At 40.6% G+C, this 23,726-nt stretch overlaps 1 non-coding gene across 1 annotated transcript; it reads left to right on the plus strand.

Moving 5' to 3' along the window:
• Nucleotides 1-23,287: 23,287 nt before the first annotated feature.
• On the plus strand, nucleotides 23,288-23,392 carry LOC150039177 (U6 spliceosomal RNA). Its single transcript, XR_016534512.1, has one exon. It is a non-coding gene; the product is annotated as a U6 spliceosomal RNA (small nuclear RNA).
• Nucleotides 23,393-23,726: the final 334 nt, after the last annotated feature.

Below are 23,726 nucleotides of genomic sequence, written 5' to 3' on the forward strand. Positions count from 1 at the left end.
CATTTAAGAAATATATATAGGTAAAACAAATATAGAGAAATGTAACATCATTAACTAACAGAGAAGGCACAGCTTGTGCATTTTGTTTTTTAAAATATGTTGATTTCGGGCTGGGAGTTTGGGCTAATGGTAGAGTGCTTGTCTATCATGCCCGAAGGCCCAGGTTCAATTCCCCAGTACCACATACATAGAAAAAGCTGAAACTGGTGCTGAGACTTCAGTGGTAGAGCTCTAGCCTTGAGAAAGCCCAAGGACAGTGCTCAGACCCTGAGCTTAAGCCCAAGACTGGCAAAGGAAAAAAAAGCAAATAGTTGATTTAGGTAGCATATCTATGCTTGACAAAACTTAGTAAATTTTTAAAATCTGGAAACGTGTTATTTGTACTTTTATTATTACTATTGAGGTGTTGTACAGAGGGGTTACCACTCCAAAATTCATGTAATGCCAACATTTCTCTTTAAGTGAATGTGTAGCTGGCTAGAAGAGGCTCCTGCCTATAATTCTAGCCACTTAAGGGTTTGAGATGTGACGATCACCAGTCAAAGCTAGCCTATACGGGAAAGTTGACATTTTAATCTCTAGTTATTCACTAAAAGTTGAAGTGAGCTATGGCTCAAGTGGTGAAGTGCTATCCATGTGCAAAAAAAGCTCAGTAGCAATGCCCTGATTTCAAACTCCATACCAGCACAAAAACCAACTTCTCAGTTCTGAATTTTAGTCCTCCAGGCAGACTTATTCTACAAAGTCTTCCAGATAATACTGTTGTGCATGTAAGTTTAGTAATTCAAAATTCAATACACCCTGACATCACACACAGTGGGAAAACACTCATCAGCAGTTCTTACTTGTTGGAGTAGGTGTCGTACAATCCTACTTTCCTGTCCTCAGTTCCAACAACTGAGCAATATTCCTTGTTTGCGTGCAGTAGCACTAAAAGGAAAGAGTTTCCAAATGAGAACATAGGACACAAGGGAATAGAGTGCGAATTCTTAAAATACTCAAATGGAAAAATTTCTGCCCTGGAGTTCTTCAAATTTTCAATTATTAAAAGAAAAAAATATAAAAACAGCTACATACCCATAAAAACCTATTATTCTATAGATATAATGTTTTATTTCATAATTTAATATATCTATGATATACAAACCCTTAGCCTAATTTTGATTATGTTCTAAAAACTAAGAGCCAGAGATTGTATAGAGATTCCCTTCTTGAACACTTGTTTGTTAAACATGTCATTTGAAATATGATGTAAAAACCAATGTTTATAAATTCTTTAATAAAAAAAGAAAAAAATAGCTGGGCTCACAACTATAATTCTAGTTATTCAGGAGACTGAGATCTGAGGATCATGGTTGTAAACCACACTGGGAAGGAAAGTTCTCAAAACTCTTATCTCAACAACTAAAACAAGTTTAAATCCTCTTGCAATCTCATCTCCCACAAATGATGAGGTTTTTGTTTCCAGTTTTGCATCACTTTGTGGATATTTGGGGACCTAAATGTGCACGGACACAGTAATAAAATAGTGAGTTCAAACAAATGATGGGCACATAAACGAGAGGCACCAGCACCCGGTAGCCGCCCTGGGTGCAGAGCCACTGAGGGGAAAGATGTGGCGTCCCCCATGACCACATGAAGATGGGGAGCTAAGAAACCTGGAACCAAGGCCAGAAGAGAGGCCGAGGTGGCCTCTGAATGCCACCTTCCTTCTCTAGTGCCAGTTGTTTCTCAGTAGCCAGGTTCACTGGGTGCCCGTGCACATGCGTGGCACTTCTGCGCCAGGGCCCATGACTGGCCACACATGCCTGTTCCCTTGCAGGAATGGGGTAATCTTGCAGTGGTCCAGCTCCATTTGCAAGTCAGCCCTGAGGCTAGCAAAGCCCAGTGCCAAAGAAAAGCATGAAAAAAAAAGGAATTTAAGAGGCATCTTCCTGGGTTTGAGTGCTATTCTATAAGATCAGGGGTTTTGAGGGGCGCTCTTGCTCTCTGTGTATCTACAGGTCTTGGAGCTTCAACGCAGTAACCTGGTGCAGTTCCTATTTCATTTTTCTGTTTTTCTTTCTCTTGACTAGTGTTCTTCCACTTGAGCCATAGCGCCACTTCTGCCTTTTTTTTTGTCAGCCGTGGGACTTGAACTCTGGGCCTGGGCACTGTCACCGAGCTCTTCAGCTCCAGGCTTACAGCTCTATCCCTGGAGCCACAGCACCACTTCCAGTTTTCTGGTGGTTAATAGAAGGTAAGAGTCTGACAGTCTTTAGTGCCCAGGCTGGCTTTCAACCAGAATCCTCAGATTTCAGCCTCCTGAGTAGCTAGGAGTACAGGGGTGAGAAACCCTGGCCTGCTCTGACAATAGATTTGCATGTGTACACATCCTGAGTTTTGAACTCAGGGTTTGGTCAATGCACTTGGGCTATTTTGCTGAACATTCGTGCTCTACCACTAGAGTCGAAGCTCAACATTTAGTGTTCTTAGTATTTAATTGGAAGTAAGTCTCACAGCTGTGCTATCCAGGCTGGCTTTGAACTCTAATTCTCAGACCTCAGCCTCCTTAGTAGCTAGGGTTATAGGCATGAGACACAGATGCTCAGCCTGCAATTTTATCTATATTGTCCTTGAGCAAAGCAGAATACTACATGAGTTACAATAGCCAATGAACTTTTCTTTCTATGGAATAATGCTACTTTCTATAACTATCTTTTTTCCATGTCAAGGGAATAGACGCAGCTTCCAAGATGACCCACTAAACAAAACTAAAGAAAAATTTTGCCTTAGCAAATTACATCTTCAATGGGACAGAATAAGATTACCCAAGATCTAGGATCATTTGAGCATATACAAAAGGGTGGAACACAATCAAATGTGTTAAGCAGAAAACTAAAAATTGTCTGTCTCAAAAGCTTTCTCAGGGCTGGGAGTTTGGCCTAGTGTAGAGTGCTTGCCTGGCATGCACAAAGGTCTGGTACCACATACACAGAAAAAAATCTGAAAGTGGATCTGTGTGGCTGAAGTGGTAAAACTCTAGCCATGAGAAAAATCCAAGGACAGCACTCAGGTCCAGAGTTCACTCCCCACGACTGGCAAAAAATAAAAAAGGTTTTGCAGCTCTGAATGTTTAACAGAAATCCTGAAAAGTATGATATGCCAAGTGGGAGAGGCAGGGCACATCCAATGATCCACAGACCACCAAAGTCCTGGAAGAAGTGGAAAAATTAAAGGAAGATTGGAATGGAAGCAAGGACATACAAGTGGTTGTCCTGAGAATAGGTGGTTTGTAGACCTGAAAACAGCCATGGATCAAGGATTTTGATTTCATGCGCAAATCTTTAAAGTACTGACTACTTACAAAGTACATTTTATAAAACAGCCCTTAGATAATGGCCCATATTGAGTGGTAAAATATTCCTGTTCAGTCTGATTAACTTTCAGTCATCAAATTAGGTTGTTCATTCTCACATATATGCAATCATAAACACAAAAATTAGAAAAAGCAAAATGAAAACAAAATCCTTCATTTCTGCAGGGGTTGAGGAAGGGGATCCAAGGGTTTCCTTTTATTTTCAATTACATGAATGAAATCAGGAAAGAAACAGGCTCTTTCCTTACTCTTCTGGTGTTGAACACAAAACAAATACACTTAATTTCATCAGATGATTTTGTGTGAGAATATCAATGTTCAAATCCAAACTCTCCTAGGTTAAAGAAGAAAGAATAGGGTCTTTTTTTGATGGGGTGGGTTTTGGGTTTATTTTTGTGGGCTTGGGTGTTGTCCCTAATCTCCTTAGCTTAAAATTTGTGCTCTACCATTTGGTTCACAGTGTCACTTCCTGTTTGCTGGTAGTTAATTGGATGTAAGGGTCTCACGGACTTTAGTGCCTGGGCTAGCTTTGAACCACGATCCTCAGATCTCAGCCTTGTGAGTAGCTAGGATTACTGACATGAGACCCTGGCACCCAGCTGATTGTTCCTTTTGTTCTAGACACATGTTGATGGTATTTGTAGTTAAGACTTATATCATTTGGGTGTAGAGGTAGTGAAGTTCATCATTTTTATTTAGCATGCCTTTACATAAAGGATTAATAAAAGTCAGATGTTGCCTTTTTCTTTTGCCAATCCTGGGGCTTGAACTCAGGGCTTGAGCGCTGTCATTGGCTTTCCTCAAGGCTAGAGCTCTATCACTTGAGCCATGGCACCACTTCCAGCTTTTTTCTACATATGTGGTACCAAGGAATTAAACCTGGATCTTGATGCATGCTAGGCAAGCACTCTACCACTAGGACAAACTCCTGGCCCCAAATGTTGCTTTCTTCAAAACCAGTGTCTGTCCATCCTTGAAGAAAAGATTTTCCTATGCAAATATGCACAGATAAAGGAGTTGCTTTAGTAAATCCCACCCCCACCCCCACCGCCAGCATTAAGTATGGTTAAAATGATAGCTCAGAGCCGGGTGCCAGTGATTCATCCCTGTAATCCTAGCCACTCAGGAGACAGACAGATAGATTGATAGGTAGGGAGATAGAACAAATAAGGCTAAAGCTATGGCTCAAACATGCTTGCCAAGTACATGGAAGCCCAGGACATAAACACTAGTAAGGCATAAAATATATAAATAATAATCTGTGACTAGGAGCATGGCCTAGTGGTAAAGTGCCTGCTTAACAATCACAAAGCCTTAGGTTTGATTCCTTGGTACCACACACATAAGAAAATGAAATGAGGCCGTGAGTTTGACCTAGTGGTAGAATGCTTGCCTAGCATGCACGAATAACTGGATTCGATTCCTTGGTACCACATACATAGAAAAAAGCCGGAAGAGATGCTGAGGCTCAAGTGGTAGAGCTCTAGCCTTGAGAAAGTCCAAGGACAATGCTCAGGCCCTGAGCCCAAGCCCAAGACTGGCAAAAAAATAGAAAGAAAATGAAATGATCCTGGGGCTCAAATGGTAAAGCACTAACTTTGAAAAAGCCCAAGAATTTTGCCAAAGCCATGAGTATAAGCTCCAAGACTGTCAGAAATAAATGAAATAAGGAAACAAGCAACATTTCATGACTGGTGATTAAAACATCTGTGTTGTCTGAGATTTGCCTTCCTCACACTACCCTGATCAATTACGTAGTTCACCATATAGAATATCAAAGTTAGATAACATTCTGAGACTTGGCTAAACTAGTTATTAAAGGTTTTAATCCTTAGGGAAATGCAAACATGAACTACTATAAAACATTCTGAATACTACAGATTAGTTGAGACCAAGATCAAACTATACACAGATATTGAAACACACAGAATAAAATATTGGCTTTTTATAAATAATAAATTTCAATTTAACTTCAGTTATATGCCAGGCAAGGTGGCTCATGCCTGTAATCATAGGAGGCTGAGATCTGAGGATCGAGGTTCAAAGCCAGCCCTGGCACTAAAGAGAGAGATACTCTTATCTACTATTAACCACCAGAAAAAAAAGAAGTGGTATAGGATGGTAGCCTTAAGTTGAAGAGCTCAGAGACCGCATCCTGGCTCAGTGTCTAAGCCCCATGATTGAAGTAAAGAAATCATTTATAAAAATATGTAGTGTAGCCAGGCTCTGTGGCTCACACCTATAATCCTAGCTACTCAGGAGGCTGAAATCTGAGGATCACGGTTCAAAGCCAGTCCTACTACTAAAACTCCATGAGACCTTTTTTTGGGAGAGGGAGGCATCATCAGGCTTGAACTTGGCCTGGGTACTGTCCCTGAGCTGTTCAGCTCAAGGTTACAGTCCTACCCTTCAGCCAAGCCCCACTTCCCTTTTTCTAGTGGTTAATTGGAGATAAAAGTTTCTGGTCCTTTTGTGCCCCAGTGGGCTTTGGACCTTGATCCTCAGATCTCAGCCTATTGCACAGCCAGGATTACAGGCATGAGCCACAGCACTGGGCTAAGTCCATGAGACTCATCCCCATTTACCCACCAGAAAACCAGAAGTGGTGCTCTGTCTTGAGGGGTATGGGAGTAGCCTTGTGCTGAAGAGCTCAAGGACAGTGCCCAGGCCCAGAGTTCAATTCTCATGACCGACAAAAAATAAAAATATGTGGTGTAAGCTGGAGCCTGTGGGCTACTCACGTGTACTTCTGTCTATTCAGAGGCTGAATCTCAGGTTCATGCTATAAAGACAGCCTGGCCATGGGACAGGAATGTGGCTCAATAGTAGAGAACTTCAGACATCAACAAATGGTGGTGGAGATGTGGAGAAAGAGGAACCCTATGGCACTGCTGGTAGGAGTGTAAATTAGCATAGCCACTGGAAGGCAGTTTGGAGATATCTGAAAAAACTAAAAATAGAACTTCCCTATGAATCAACCATGTCACTCCTGGGCATCTACACTTTGCATCATAACCCGGAATATGATAAGGACACCTGCACAGCTATGTTCATCACTGTACTACTCAATAGCCAAGTGATGGAAACAGCCCAGGTGCCCCACTGCAGATGACTATATATATACCCACAAAAATGCAATTCTACATAGTCTACAGACAAGAGAAAATGATGGCAATCTCTGGGAAGTGGATGAAATGAGCTAATTAGGTTGAGTGGGATAAGTCAAGATCAAAGGAAGAAGAGACGCCTGCTCTCCTTGATATGTGGATACTACATCCAAACAGTACAAGAGGAATGGTTCAATATTTGGGTACTCAAGGTTATCGACACTGTCTTGGAAATGTAAATATAACTACATAGACATAAAAATCTATCATGGCATATATAGTATATAGACATGTTATATAAATTGCTATGTGTCTATGACATACAAACTCTCAGCTTAATTTTAATTATGTTCTAAAATTTATGTGCCAGTGTTTACCTGTAGAGATTCCCTTCTTGAATACATGTTAAACATGACATTTGAAATATGATGTAAAAAATCAGTGTTAATAAAATCTTTTAATAAAAAAAAAGCAAGGCAGGGAGTTTGGCCTAGTGGTTTAGTGCTCGCCTAGAAGGCACGAAAACCTAGGTTCAATTTCTTGGTACCACAAACTTAGAAAAAGCCGGAAGTGGTGATGAGGCTCAAGTGGTAGAGCTCTAGTCTTGAGAAAAATCCAAGGGCAGTGCTCAGGACTTGAGCTTAAGCCCAGGATTGGCAAACAAAAAAATAGTAGAGAACTTTCCTAGCATACGTGAAGCCCTCGGTTTGATTCCTCACTACCACATAAACAAGGATAACAGTGTGGAGCTATGGCTCAAGCAGCACAGTGGTAGCTGTCACCAAAGCAAACTCAAGAAGAGTTCACAGGCTCTGACTTTGAGCCAGAGGCTACCAAATTGAAAAAATAAGAGCCTGGCAAAAAAAAAAAGTCTATGAGAATTACATTTCAAAATCACCTTGCCCAGCATTAAAAAAAAATAAAAGACAAAAAATAGATCTATTGATCCACTGACGTACACATCAAGTGGTAGAAGGCAAGCCAGGGAGAGTGTCCAGTTCCTGACTTGAAGCCCCAGATCTGGCACCAAGGGAGAAAATAAAACTGGTGTAATGGCATTTTTTGGTTTGGTGCCAGTTTGTGGTCTTGAAGCTAGGCCTATGGTCTCTCCTTGAGAGTCTTTGAAGTCAAGAGGAAATGGATCATGTCCCATATTATGTGTTTGGTTTTTTTGGTTGGTTGTTTTTTGCTGGTCCTGAGGCTTAAACTCAGGGCCTTGAGAATTGGCCTTGAGATTTGTCAAGGCTTAGGCTCTACCACTTGAACCACTGCACCACTTTGTTTTTTCTGTGTTTGTGGCACCAGGGAATCAAATTCAAGGCTTAATTCATGCTAGCACTAGGCTACACTCCTGGCCCTCACAGCCAACATTGCAGTGAGTTTTCACACTTGACCCGGTGTTCCAAAGCCACCAACTGGGAAGCTTCACAAAGCTGGTCATATGACCAGGATCCCTTTCTATTCTGACATATATTCTTCATTCTAAAGAAGAAAAAAATTTGAAACAAACCCCAGGGGTGTCACCTGCCACAAAATCAATACCTATAGCACAAATACCATTGCTTGAAAATAGTACCTCAGATTTTCTTATCTCTTTACATAAAAGCATATCTAGTCATATATTAGAGGTTGAAGTTAGCAATCTCTATGGTACCAAGTCAGCCAAAATGACTTCTTATATAGTTGAAAGTCTAGCCCAAGTGTTCTGTGTAAAAAGCTAATATGTGCAGCAAGCTTCTTGCCAGGACTTTCTCCAAACAGATCCCTAGATCAACTATTGTGTCATTTTGGAAATCAACAGTCCAGGTCATACCTCAGCACACTTAGAAAATCTTCATGAAAACCTCCAAGGAAAGGAGCAGCTTACAGCATAAAATTGTAGTGAAGATTACCTCTATAACTTCAAATTCTTTCACTTCATATTTGCACAAAGCAGTCTGGCTTGGAGGCAAAGTGCTTCACATATCAACCCTTTTCTTTGGGGGAGGGAAAGGGGAAGTTATCCCAAAGAACAGCTGGGTGCTTGAGGTTCAAGCCGGACCAGCTTTGAGACACCTGTTATGTAAAATACAGCTTACATATCTCAACATCAAGGGTCCTATCTTACCACAGTCTACATCCTCCATTGCCTGCATTCCTTTGGCCCTCCGTATTCACCAGTAAATGCAGCAGATTCACTCCCCCAAATGCAGCTCACTGGCTCCTCATGAAGGACCTATATGCTGGGACATCAGATTGTACATGGAAAAGAATAATGTTGGGGTCAGGAGTTTGACCTAGGGGTTGAGAGCTTGTCTAGCATTCATGAAGACCCAAATTTGTTTCCTTGATACCACATACATAAAAAAAGCTGGAAGTGATATTGTGGCTCAAGTGGTACAGCTCTAGCCTTAAACCCCAAGGACAATCAATAGTCAGGCTCTGAGTTCAAGCCCAGGACTGGCAAAAAAGACCCCTCTTATTTGTATTCAAGAATTTGAACAGGGAAATTTTAATAAAATTAAAACAATTTATGATATAAACATTAGACATCAATGAATAGTAAAATATTTGTCAGGAGCAGGGGTTGAGGGAGGAGGCAGGCTCAAAGTTGCGGCAGGCAGCAAGGCTAATTCAGGCTCCACAATGGTATCTACTAACTTATGAAAGAGAAGTGCTCTTCCTGACACTTATTCATTTTACTAAATGTAAGAATGGAGAAATTTTCCATTAATTGCACGGGGCTTGGTTGATCTTGCTAACCAAGAGCTTTGCCAATTCAAACAGTTTGTGGCAGATCTAGGCAGTGTTAAAGTAAATGGAAGAAAGTCTACTCATTCTTCTTCAGAAGTATCTCTGGCTCATTCTGCCACATTTGGGGTTAAGAACAACTTGGGTGTCCATACAATTCAAAACTGAGTTGGGCCTTTCTATAAATGAAAAACCGCACGCCATCCACAGGCTTCAAACAGATCTCCATCTTTCACCATCGCATGCATCACTGGTGGCTACTAGGTCATGAGTTCTGGGGTGACTGCATTCTGTAGGCCCAAATTTGAGAATGGAAATAAATACATGATTATTAGAGAAGGTTTGTGGTGACACAAAGGCCATGAGGACCTAATCGGAAAAGCTGTAAAATGTGAATTTGAACTGAATATGAATGAGGAAGTAGGGTGTATTTAATGAGTGGCCATGACTGTTTTCTTTCTAAGAGAAAACACACATTACCTGGAAGAGAATACCCATAAAAGGCCATTGTGACAAACTGGTAGTAATAAGGACAATCACCAGTCTAGGAGGACTTTCCCTAGGGATCTGGTTCCATCCATACTCACAAGCTCTCAGGTACCCACACAAGGACTTCCTCGCCTTGTTCTTGATCTAATATGTTACAGGTTCTTCCAGGTGGTCAAGGAGAATGTGTAAACAGAGGAGCAGGTCCAAGGAGGGCATGTTGAGCATCACGTAGAACATGAGTTCATTCAGGGTGTGTCTGTTCTTGGGATCATAGAAATCATCAGAAAAGTCCTTCCACATCATGAAGATGGAACAAAGGGTGCTGTGGGCAGATTGGTGACAGGAGAGTGAGCAGCCACCCTCCCTAATATCAAGACCTTCCCACCATAGCCCCTTTCTATCTTGACTCCCATGGAGAGGTGTTCATCTTAGATGCACACATGCAACTTGTGAAAGTAGACACTCCTGCAAGCAGAATAATCTTCACCACTCAATTCTAGAAACTTCTAGAGTACAAGTCTTCAAAATTTCATTGAGAGCAGCAATTTTAACACTGATTGTACACTTTCTGCACAGAGCACTCCCTGTCATCCCTGAGATCAGAAGCACACCCACAAGTGTGTGCTCTGCCATCCACTCAAGTCCCAAGACTCAACCCCTTGCTGCAAATCACAGTTGATGTACAAAGGAGAAATTTGCACTTGGAATCAGAAAGTCCAAAGATCCAGTTCCAAGAACAACCCTTCCCTTGGCCTCAAGCCCACTTCACTTGCTCATCTTCCTTACAGTTTGGCCAGAGTGATTTGTATCTAAGGAAGAAGAGGGGGAGAAAGTCACTCTCTGGCTCTCTTTTTCTGAACTAAGAGGACATCTACTTGGTTGGTTAAATCACAGTTGAGAAGACATAACCAGAAGGCACGTGGGATAAATCTATAATTTTCTCTGAAAAATTGAACAGGTTTGAAGGAATGTGTCCAAAATAAGTGCTCTGCATGGTGACAGTGGCTTGTGCCTAAAATCCTAGCTATTTAGGAGGTTGAGCTCTGACGAACAGAGTTCAACCCCAGCCTGTAAAGGAAATTTCCAGAAGAATGTTATTTCCATTAACCAGCAAACAGCCCAAAATGGAGCTGTGGCTCAAGTGATGAGAACTCCATCATTTCACCACCAAAATCAGAGCCAAAAAACAGGTCCTGAATTCAAGGCAAAGGATCAGAACTAAAAATAAAAATGCCTCATATATCTGTAAATGAGGAAGCCCAGTATCTCCTTTCCTGGTGGTTCAGTAGACACAGGGTCCTCAGTCTACCCTCTTCCTAGCTGTCCTCTGTCTACATTACTGCACAGGCCTCCAAGACTGCTTTTGAAACCTTAACTAATTGGAAATGTGGTTTCCTAGGACTGCATCCATGTGAGGGCTGGATTTGTGTGCCAGTGTCTTGTGCCTCTGGTCATAGTCTCTCAGTAAGTAGACTTCTGAGGCTTCTGTAGCTTCTGCGGTGAATGACATGTGCTGGGTGGCCAGGTATTGGAAATCAGACAAGGTATGTAAAGTTGTGATATCCCACATTCCCAATAGAACACCCCGGGCTGAACACAGATTCTGAAATGCCGAGTATTCCTAAGTCCCAGCCAGGAAAGTCTGAGTAGCCCTGAGCTTGAGGAAGGAACACTCACTTTCAAAATAGTCAGCACTTTCTCCATTGTCCCACAGAGTCTATAATTGTGTAGAAAGTTTTGAAGAAAGAAAAGATTGCCTTTCTGGTGTGCAGGGACCAGATTCATCACCATCATCTCCAGCAGGCCTGCCTCCGGGCTCCACACATTACAGGGCACATTCACACTCCCACCTGAGTCATTTTCACTCTAAGGGTGAAGACAAAGTATCTTTTAAAAGTGGAAATGGGAGCATATTTCAAATTGAGTAATTGTGACAGAGTAGATTGAAAACCACATAGAAAATATTCTATCATTATTGGCACTGAGAAGCACACAAGAAGGTATCTTGACTATACCTCTCCTGAGTTGCCTTGTGTTTCCACTGATTTCTTGGTGGAAAATAGACTCAGGTGTTGAACTGGTGGCTGGGCATGGTTCCCACCTCTCCAGGCTCGAGAGACACACCCATACCCCGATTTCCTGAGACCCAAGTCTCCTGACAATCTCCTAGAGCAGGAGAACATCTTTCTCCTTCCGGAGTCACAAGCCAAGTGAGCTGGCTTGACCAGACTGTCAGTTATAGTTCCTAGCTACCAGGATTCCGAGTTCCTTTCCATTGTGAAGAAGGTAGGGTCACTGCTCAGGGCCCGATGACCTAAGCCGCTTCTGACATAAGACCTACCTGCCAACAAACTGGAGGCCAAATCCCCCTTCCCACCGCATAATGTGTACACATAGACAAAGTAAGAGTCACACCTTGTCTTTTGTATCCTGAATTCTGCAGCTAGGCCTAGGTTCTGTGCTAGACTGTGTTTCAAGGAGCCATTCCTAGGTCACATCAATATCTTCCTTGTCACCCTTCCTCTCCTCCTGTGGAAAACATTTTGTCTGACTGTGCCATGGAATTTCTGCACACTTTGCTGACATTAGAACTGAGGACATTGTTAAGTGTTCAAAACTTAAATATCAGATTTCCCTTGTAATCGCTTTGTGGTGCCATCTAGAGCAAATACACATACTTGGCTAATGGAAAATAAACACATATCTGAATCAATGTCATGTGTTCTCATATGTACTCAGGAACATATGAGATTAGAAATATCATGCCTCTGGCGCTGCATAGGTAAACATACCTTGTGAGATCCCATTTTCTACAGAAAACGCTGGGCATGATAGGGTGTGACTGTCAGCTACTCCAGAAATATAACTGGGAGAACAGTCTAGGCTATTCTAGGTAAAAAATGAGACCCTATCTCAAAATATCAAGAATAAAAAGAGAGGAATGGATCCAGTGGTAGATCACTTGCCTTACAAATGGGAAGTCTTGAGAATTTATACACCAATATGGATTGGGTAACTCCCCCCACACACACACACACAGACACAAACACACTGGGTACCCGTGCTTCATCCCTCTAATCCACGTTACTCAGGAGGATAGGATATTTTGTTCAGGGTTTTGAGCCAGCCTGAGCAGAAAAGTTCATGAGATTCTTCCCTCTAATTATCCACCAGAAAGTGAAAATTAGATCTTTGATGAAAGTTGTAGAGAAGTAACCTTTCAGCAAAAACACTTAGGGAAAAACACTTTTCTAACATGGTTAGAAAAATAAAATATGATCTGTCAAAGGCATGACAAGTTCAACATCCAGATCTGGAAGCTGCTCTAGACAGGCTAGTGTTTAGTAAATAAAATACTGGATTTGCCCTTTCACTGTCCACAACTATGCTACTATGGACTTTAGAAACTCTGTTTACTTAAGATTCTCAATTTATTACAACTATTTTTTAGGTACAGTGTATAATGTAAGTTGTTACAGGCAGTAGGCTATCCAGTTTGAGAATATTCTCAAAAAAATCTAATATATAATAATGATTATAAAATCTATTTTTATTTTCTTTGATATGTACTTTCAATTTTTGTTTTGAGTTCTTTTCTGATAGCAGTTAGGTTAACATACTGTATCTATCCTGTAACTGTAAATGAATTTCCTTTATATATGTACTCACAATTTTTTCTATTTTTATACCTTTTTATAAATTCTCAGATACAAGCCCACACATTAACCTACATTAAGGACTGTTAATTCTCTTCCACTCCACATCTTTTCCCTTGAAATGTCTGGAGAAGTTACATTCAAGGAACTATCTCCTCTCATATTACTTCCTATGAAGTACTCTCTGAGGGACCCTATGAGTCTTTCAGCACTTAAGTTTAGGATGATAAAATGAAAGGAAATCGTATCATCTAAGATACTGGGTAGGAGGTGTTACTGAGTGGTATTTATGGAATTGGAGATGCTCCCATACACGTGAAAGCTACCACTGTCAAGTGATCCCTCTTTCACAGTACACATGAAAATAATGCATCGTGCTACAGAGCCATAGTAACACAAACAAGTTGTTAGTGGCACAAAAATAGACCCAAAGATCAAAGGAACAGATTGGAAAACCCAGAAATAAAATCACATAATTAAATTTGTTTGATCTTCCCCAAAGGAACACAAGACATACACAGAAAATGCCTCTTCAATTATTGGTGCTGTAATTCTAGCAACTCAGGAATCTGATGACTGATGATCAAGGTTCAAAGATAGTCTGGGCAAGAAAGTCCATGAGACTCTTTATCTCTAATAAACCACCAGGAAACCATTAGTGGCACTATGGCTCAGAGTAGTAGAGTGGTATCCTTGAGCACAAAAGCTATGGGACAGCATCCTCAGATGGTAATTTTTATTTAGAGCTAATTTTGCATCTCACTTTGCAGGTATTTGGGGACTATGGTTATACAGACTAACAGGTAAAGTAAATGAGTTCAGCCAAATGCCAGTGCTCACACCTGTAGAATCATGGTTCAGAGCCAGCCCAGGCAGAAAAGATACTATGAGACTCTTATATCTTGTGAAGTACTCAAAAACCAGAAGTGGCACAGTGACTCAAAGTGGCAAGGTGTTAGCCTTGAGCAAAAGAGCTCAGTGACCATGCCTAGGCCCTGAGTTCTAGCCCCAAGACTAAAAGGAAAAGAAAGATAGCAAATGTAAATGGTGCATACAATAGACTATAGACTCAGAAAGAAAGATTAAATTAAATAATAACAAATATCATCAACAACAGTTCTTTGAAATTTGTAAATGGGGAATGTAGCAGAAAAAATGATGAGAAAAAAATGATTCATTTCTAACCACTCTTGTATTGTTTTGAAATCATTTACTGCATTTAAACTAAACAGGCATTTAAGTATCATTTTAGAGACAATCACACTTATAAATGTACTTTAATCTGAATTCCATATTTTACAATTTGCCTTTAAGTAAATCATCATTCTCTTTTCATATAAAACATGTGTACCCCTTTACTTAATATTTCACAGAATTCCAGCATGTGATTATATCATAACTCCTTAATTTTTTCTTTTCTCCCAATCCTCTCTCCTGTCCATCCTAGTTCTTAAACTCGAGGCATCACTCATACTAGGTAGGTGCTCTAGGAATTGAGCTGCACACCCTGCTCTTTTTGTTTACTCATTTTTATAGTAAGGTTTATGTTTATGACCAGGTCAGCTTGGACCACAAACTTTCTTTTTACCTTTTCTAAGTAGTTGAGATAAAAAGCACAATTCGGGCCAGGAGTTTGGCCTAGTGGTAGAGTGCTTGCCTATCATGCATGAAGACCCAGGTTTGATTCCTCGGTACCACAAACATAGTAAAAAGCCGGAAGTGGTGCTGAGGCTCAGGTGATAGAGTGCTACCCTTGAGAAAGTCCAAGGACAGTGTCAAGCCCTGAGCCCAAGCCCAGGACTGGCAAAAAAAAAAAGCACAATGCACTGGGTTCACCTATTGCTTGAGATACATTACTGTGAACATTTTCCCTAATCCTCAGTTTCTCAGTATCTATTTCTTTTTTGGTTTGGAGGTGGGATCATGGGGCTTGAACTCTGGGCCTGGGCATGGTATCTGAACTCTTCAGCTCAAGGCTACCACCCTACCCCTAGACACACAGCCCTACTTCCCCTTTTCTAGTGATTAATTGGAGAAAAGAGTCTCCTGATATCGGGGTCCTCAGATCTCAGCCTCCTGAGTCACTAGGATTAAAAGCTTGAGACACCACCCACGGCTTCTCAATACCTGAAGTAACTAGGAATATATGTGACCGCTGCCATGCTTGGGTCTAATTAGTAACAATTAAAACACATGAACAAAGTTATCATAATTTTTAGTGTTCATTTTGGGGACAATGGGTGCTTCTAGTTTTGTAGTTTCAAATTTCACCCATTTTTTTAAACTTTTTATTTCCCAGAGTTAAGAAACAGATCATTAAAAAAAAAAATTGGGCTTGAGCTGGCACCGGCTCCACGAGGGGAAAGCGGGGGCGGGCACGGGCTTTAATCCACGAAAAGCGGTGGCAGTGGAGGGCACCAGGTTGGGAACCCAACGGCTGCAGAAACCAGCACAGAAACGGGCCAGCGAACGGCGGAATCAGTGGAACCCAGAAGCGGAACCAGACAGCAAGCAGCGGGACCCAGAACACAGGCGGCGGCGGAGACCCGAGGGGAGTGAAAGACTCCCCACCACCATGGAACACCCGCAAATGGACGCAGAGGCAACAAGAAACTCAAGAAAAATGTCAAATCAAGAAACAACACCTCCCACCTCCCCCACCCAATGTAAACAGCCAATGGAACAGTCACTGGCAAGCCTAGAGGAGAGTCTTCCAAGTGCTGTACAAATGCAATTGATAAACATCATTAATGAAAAATGTGAAAATATAAAGAAAGACATAAGGGAGGAAGCCATAGCTGAACAAGAGGAAACCATAAACAAGGTGAAAAGTGAAAAAGAAGGAGCCATAAAGGAAGCCATAATAAAGGCTGTTCAAAGAAAGATGGATGAATTCATAGAATCCACAAATAAAAAGGTGACTGAACTCCAGCAAATGTTCAAAGAAATAAAGCTACTGAGCTAACCACTCAAATGGAAATCAAGGAGCTAAAGAAATCCATACATGATCTAAAAGAAGAGATGCAAGGCATCAAAAATGAGCAATTAGTAGCAAGGGAGATGAAAAATAAAGTAGATAGCTTTGATAGCAGGTTAGACAATGCAGAGGAGAGAATTTCCGGGGCTGAAGATAATTTAGTTATTATAGAGAAAGAACAGAAAATGAGTCAATCCAAATCTAGGAAAAATGAGAGAGCGCTTCAGGAGGTCCAAGATACAATTAGGAAGCCTAATTTAAGGCTAATTGGTATTGAGGAGGGTCTGGAGAAAGAGGTCAATGGTATTGGAAATATACTTCAGGGAATCATCTCAGAGAATTTCCCAAATATCCAGAAGGGCAGACCCATCCAGATACAAGAAGCTTTTAGAACCCCAAACAGACCTGACCAGAAAAGAACATCTCACTGCCACATCGTAATCCGAACTGGATCAGTAGAAACCAAAAAAAGTATCCTAAAGGCAGCCAGGGAAAAGGGTTCAGTAACCTATAAAGGAAAACCAATCAGAATCACCCCAGATTACTCAGCAGAGACCATGCAAGCAAGAAGTGACTGGAAGCATATATGTCATGCCCTTAAGTCAAACAACTACCAACCAAGAATACTGTACCCAGCCAAGCTCTCATTCATAACTGAGGGAACAATAAAAACATTCCATTCCAGGGAAAAGCTGCAACAATATGTCACAACAAAACCAACACTACAGAGAATTCTGCAAGATGTTCTATACATAGAAAACCAAAATAAAGGCAATATAGGGAAAGAAATGGCACCTAAACAGCATACCACCTAAGGACAACAAGAACTGTCAAGACACAGGCCCAAATAAAAGCTTTTAAAAATGGTAGGACCTAATAAATATCTCTCAATCCTAACTCTCAATATCAATGGACTCAACTCTCCAATTAAACGGCATAGGCTCTCTAGTTGGATCAAAAAGCAACAGCCATCGTTATGCTGTCTTCAAGAGACACATCTTACCCCCAAAAAAACAATCAGCTTTTGAAAGTGAGAGGTTGGAATAAACTCTATCAAGCTAACGGCCCCCATAAACAGGCTGGAGTTGCCATCCTCATATCAGATAAAATAGACTTCAAACCAAAATTAGTAAGAAAAGACAAAGAAGGTTACTACATACTACTAAAGGGATCTTTTCTCCAGGAAGACATAATGATCCTAAATATTTACACACAAAATCCCGGAGCTCCAAACTTCATCAAGCAAACTTTACTTACACTGAAACCATACATAGATCGAAATACAGTGATTGTCGGTGACTTTAACACACCACTCTCACCTATGGACAGATCAACAAGGCAAAAACTCAACAGAGAAACCTTTGAACTGAACAGCTATATAGACCAACTAGATCTAACAGACATCTGCAGAATATTCCACCCAGCAACAACACAATATACGTTTTTCTCAACAGCATATGGAAAATTTTCCAAAATAGATCACATCTTAGGCCATAAAACAAACCTGGACAGATTCAGAAACACAGAAATTATTCCATGCACACTCTCAGACCACAAAGGCATCAAACTGGAACTGAACACACACCTCCACCAACGAAAACCCTGTAATTCATGGAGACTGAACAACACATTGTTCAACCACCAATGGGTCATTGAAGAGATCAGAACAGAAATCCAACAGTTTATGAAATTTAACAGTAAGGAGCACACAAAATACCAACTCCTTTGGGACACAGCAAAGGCAGTACTCAGAGGAAAATTTATAGCGCTGAGTGCCTACAACAACAAGTTGGAAAAATTGCAAACCAACAAGTTAATGTCCCACCTTAAGCTCCTGGAAAAAGAGCAACAAACCAACCCTAACCCCAGTAGAAGAAAGCAAATAATTAAAATCAAAGCAGAATTAAATGATTTGGAATCCAAAAAAACTATAGAAAGAATCAACAAAACAAGGACTTGGTTCTTTGAAAGAATTAACAAAATTGACAAGCCCTTAGCAAATCTTACCAAAAAAAGAATAGAGCATATCGAAATAAACAAAATCGCAGATGAAAATGGTAATATCACGACAGAAATTACCAAGATCCAGAATATCATGAGGGAATACATCTCAAACCTTTATGCCAACAAATTTGAGAATCTAGATGAAATGGATGAATTCCTAGCCAATATTAACATACCCACACTGAACCAAGAAAAACTAAGCCAACTCAACAGGCCTATTTCAAGCTCTGAAATAGAAATGGCAATTAGAGAACTTCCACCTAAGAAAAGCCCAGGGCCAGATGGATTCACAGCTGAATTCTATAAGGTCTTCAAAGCAGAGCTCACACCAATACTCCTCAAGCTCTTCAACGAAATTGAAAATGAAGGTTCCTTACCAAACTCATTCTATGAAGCCAGTATAACATTCATCCCCAAACCAGACAGAGATTCATCAAAGAAAGAGAACTATAGACCTATATCTTTGATGAACATCGATGCAAAACTTCTCAACAAAATATTGGCCAACCGTCTACAACAACTCATCAAAAAAATTATACACTGTGATCAAACTGGATTGATCACAGGGAGGCAAAGCTGGTTCAACATACGCAAATCAATTAATATAATTCAACACATCAACAGGAGCAAAGACAAAAATCACATGATTGTCTCAATAGACGCGGAAAAGGCATTTGACAAGATCCAACACCCCTTCATGGTAAAAGCTCTGGAGAAACTAGGAATCCATGGAACATTCCTTAATGTAATAAAGGCTGTGTATGAGAAACGTACTGCTAGTATTACACTTAATGGTGAAAATCTAAAGCCATTCCCTCTAAAATCAGGAATGAGACAAGGATGCCCACTCTCTCCACTACTCTTTAACATAGTAGTAGAATTCCTAGCCCGTGCAATAAGGCAAGAAGCAAGCATAAAGGGGATCCAAGTAGGGAAAGAGGAAATAAAACTATCCCTCTTTGCAGATGACATGATTCTGTATTTAAAGAATCCTATAGACTCTACTCCCAAGCTCCTTGAGCTGATCCAAAGCTTTGGAAGAGTAGCAGGCTATAAAATCAACCCTCAAAAATCAACTGCCTTCCTTTATGCCAACAGTGAGAGGAACGAGGCAATAATCAGGAAAGAAACTCCTTTCACAATAGCCTCAAAGAAAATAAAGTACCTAGGAATTAGCTTAACTAAGAATGTAAAGGACCTTTTTGACGAAAACTTTTTGACTAAAAAAGGAAATTAAAGCAGAACTAAGGAAATGGAAAAACCTCCCATGCTCCTGGATTGGAAGAATCAACATCGTGAAAATGACAATCTTGCCAAGAGCTATCTACAAATTCAATGCAATACCCATCAACATACTAATGTCATTCTTTAAAGAAATAGAAGAGGCAATCCAAAATTTCATATGGAATAATAAAAGACCCCATATAGCAAAAACACTTCTTAGCAGAAAGAACAGCGCTGGAGGAATTTCAATTCCAAACTTTAGACTCTATTACAGAGCTATAATCCTCAAAACAACTTGGTACTGGCACAGGAACAGGCCTGAAGACCAATGGAATAGAACTGAGGACCCAGATATTAAACCACAGACCTATGGCCACCTAATCTTTGACAAGGGAGCCAAAAAAATAGAATGGAAGAAAGACAGCCTCTTCAACAAGTTGTGCTGGCAGAACTGTTTAAGCACCTGCAGAAAACTAAAGCTGGATCCTTCTTTGTCTCCTTGCACTAGAATTAACTCCAAATGGATCAAAGACCTGGAGGTAAAAGCTGACACACTGAAAACTCTACAGGAAGGAATAGGAGATACACTAGGCCTCCTTGGCACAGGTCGAAACTTTCTTAATAAGGACTAAGAATCACAACAAATCAGAGAAAGGCTGGATAAGTGGAACTGCATTAAACTGCAGAGCTTTTGTATGGCAAAGGACATAGCTAGTAAACTAATCAGGAAGCCTACAGAGTGGGAGAAGATCTTCACCAACCAAACAACGGACAAAGGCCTCATATCTAAAATATATCAACAACTCAAAAAATTGAATCACTCCAAAACTAACCTCCAAAGTAACAACCATCCCATTAAAAAATGGGCCAAAGACTTAAAGAGAGTCTTCTCTGAAGAAGAAACAAAAATGGCCTATAGACACATGAAGAAATGCTCAATATCTCTGGTCATAAAAGAAATGCAAATCAAAACAACTCTAAGATTCCACCTCACTCCAGTTAGAATGGCCAGGATCAGGAAAACGAATGACAACAGATGCTGGAGGGGATGTGGCCAGGAGGGATCACTACTACACTGTTGGTGGGAGTGCAAACTCATCCAACCACTATGGAAAGCAGTATGGCAGTGCCTCAAAAGGCTAAACATAGAACTCCCCTATGACCCAGCAATTGCACTACTTGGCATTTACCCAACCATCCAGAAACAAGGACATACTAAACCCACTAGCACAACAATGTTCATTGCAGCACTATTCACCATAGCAAAGATATGGAACCAACCTAGATATCCCTCAGTTGATGAGTGGATCAACAAGTTGTTGTATTTGTACACAATGGAATTCTATGCTGCTGTCAGAAAGAATGACATCGCCCCATTTGTTAGGAAATGGAAAGACTTAGAACAAATCATATTAAGTGAAGTAAGCCAGACTCAAAGGAACTTAGGCTCAATGGTTTCCCTCATTCATCATAATCAGTAGAAACCTTGGGCTCTACTAGCAGAGATTTGCAATAGAGCAAAATCTTGATACATAAGGACATATAATGTGAAGCTAATTAAAAGGACCTCCAGGATAGCGAAACAAAACCATATAATGAATGATTGTTGTCCTTAATGTACTATGTTGTCTCTCATCTCCTTTGCTGTCCCTTGTTATCTCATATTGGTAAAGTATCTCACTTTGTTATCTAATATATTGAATTTATTTGTATTTGGATATTTGAAATTTGATACGGAAGGGGGGAAAACCAAGACGGGTGGGGGGTGTGGGGGGGGAGGGAAACGGGTACCAAGACATGTGAAAGGGTATCAATGTATGTGAATTAATGCACCTTCTATCTGGCAAATACCATGTAACCCTTTTACTAATTACAATAAAAAAGAAAAAAAATTCAAAAAAAAACTGATTAAATATTTAAAAAAATAAAAAGCCTTAACGAAAGCATCCTTGCCAGTGTGACTTTGGGCATGTCTCTTTGCAAAAAGATTTGACCTCATAGTTGTTTTTTATGGAGAGTATATTCCATGCACATATCTTGCCGTCCTTATCACCTATTATGAAACAGCCTATGCACAGGAGAGAAAGGCAGGTTGTCTGAAAACCCATCAAGGGAAATCAGGCTGGCCATGTCCCAACTTTTGACCTGAAATGATTCAAGGATAAGGGCAGGTTAAATATAAAATCAATTTAGAGAAATAAGGAAAATACATCCATTGAGATCAAAGAGTGGGTAAAGATTGTTATATCACTTACAGCAGGTATTCGAACAACCATGTTTTAGTATTACAAAAAAAAAAGCGCAACAAATGAAACCTCAAAGGCGTCTTGGAGCATATTTATTTCCAAGTAGGAGCAATAAATGCAGTGTGGTATACTTGAGAAATGAGTATCTAACCTTTTAATTCTGTCAACCTAGCCTTTGAATTCTGTCAATTGTTTTTTTCACTCTCTTTTAGCACTGGTGGTTTCATTCAGAAAACTAAATAAGCACAAAAGACTCAACACAATAGAAAGGTAAAAATTAAGTGGCTATTGTCTAAAATGCAGGGTATATTCTACTCAGAGGAGATTCCCTTTCCAGTGCATGCCTGGCATTTTTAGTACTGACACTAATAGGATGGCGTTCTGAAACAGAAAAGAAGAATGACTGAACCCCTTTAGTCTCACTCAAATTAGAAATCACTGTTGTATGAAGCTGACTGAAACAAACCACTTCCTATATCCTAGCCATTGATGTAGAAAGTAGCAGCTGATGGTCATCTTCAGTTTGCAAGGACATAAACTGAACACAATTCTGGAATGATTCTGCCCTTTTGTGCTACAAAGAGTCTATTTCCATCCTCCAAACTGGGTGAAAACCCACAGCAGTATCTCACCTCTCTAAGGAAAGAACAAAACCATTAGCTGCCTCTCATACAAGCAATTTGGAATGAGTTATGATAAGCAAGGGTCTGGTTTCTCAGTTGTAAATAATTTCATTGCTTTTCTTTCATGAGTCCCAGGACAAAGTATGGGAGAAGTCCCAGACCTGGGGAACAGGGTACCAGCAAGGCTCCAGCACTATCTGCAAAGCCAGAGGCGCTGGATTCGCTGCAGGAACAGCAACAGAGGAGGCCGGGATCCAATCCTGAGTCCCAATGGACCTGGGCTACGTGAACTCTGCTTACCAGCTCCCAGTACACAACAGTAGATGACCACCCTACCCACCCCTGCCACTTTTTCACCACCCTGTCGGTGGGGCAGGTGGAGCGGGGGGCATCATTGAGGTTGGAGGGGGAGGTCTGATGTTGGAACTACCAGATTCCACCAGAAAGACTGGAAAGCTCCATGGATCTCCATGGATACAGGTGTTTGCTAGCAAGTGTGTAAGAGGGCACCACAAGCCTGGTGGCTTCACGGTGCCCATCACTGGTGTTGGAGGTGGGACTCGCCCCGCAGCGCTGACTCAGTGGAAACTTGGGGCCTGTGGGGCCTTGCTGAAGAATGTGCTCCAGCAGCCTCTGCCTCTGCCATGGTGTAACCTAAGCAACTAACACCCTGAGGAGCTAGGATGACATGCAACTGCTAGTGGCTCCCAAAGTTAACCTTATCTTTGATTTAGAAATTTTTTGTCAATAACAGTTCAGTGTGAAGTAACAGGATATACTAATTGGATAAAAGTTAAGTGGACATACATATGTGAGAAATTTACAATTTAGAAATAATGTCAGAATCAAATCTGTTTACACTAGTATAAACAGTAAAACACTTAGGAATAAATATATCCAAAATGAACGATACAGAGAAGATTGGCATGGCCCCTGTGCGTGGATAACATGCAAATCTGTGAAGCATTCCACATTTTTCTATATATTTTTGTTTATTTGAAGTAGGATAGGGAAGGGGGAAACAAGATGATTGGGAGGGTGGGGTGGGAAATGGTGACAAAAACATGAGAAATGGTAGCAGTAGCAATGTTTATGAAGTAATCCACGTTCTACCTGGTAAATACAATGTAATCCTTCTATTAATTACAATAAAATATATTTTAAAAATATATCCAAAAATGTTGCCTTGAACAATGAAAATTACACTGCACAGATAGTCTTGAAAGCATCCCAGTTTTTGCCTTGTCTCCTTGCCTATAAAGAATTTTCTCTTAAGGAAGGAAATAATTAGTTTGTATAATTATATTTGCTG

Source organism: Megascapheus bottae, unplaced genomic scaffold, assembly GCF_031878675.1.
Source record: "Megascapheus bottae isolate mThoBot1 unplaced genomic scaffold, mThoBot2.hap1 HAP1_SCAFFOLD_37, whole genome shotgun sequence".
NCBI classification, from domain to species: Eukaryota; Metazoa; Chordata; class Mammalia; order Rodentia; family Geomyidae; genus Megascapheus; species Megascapheus bottae.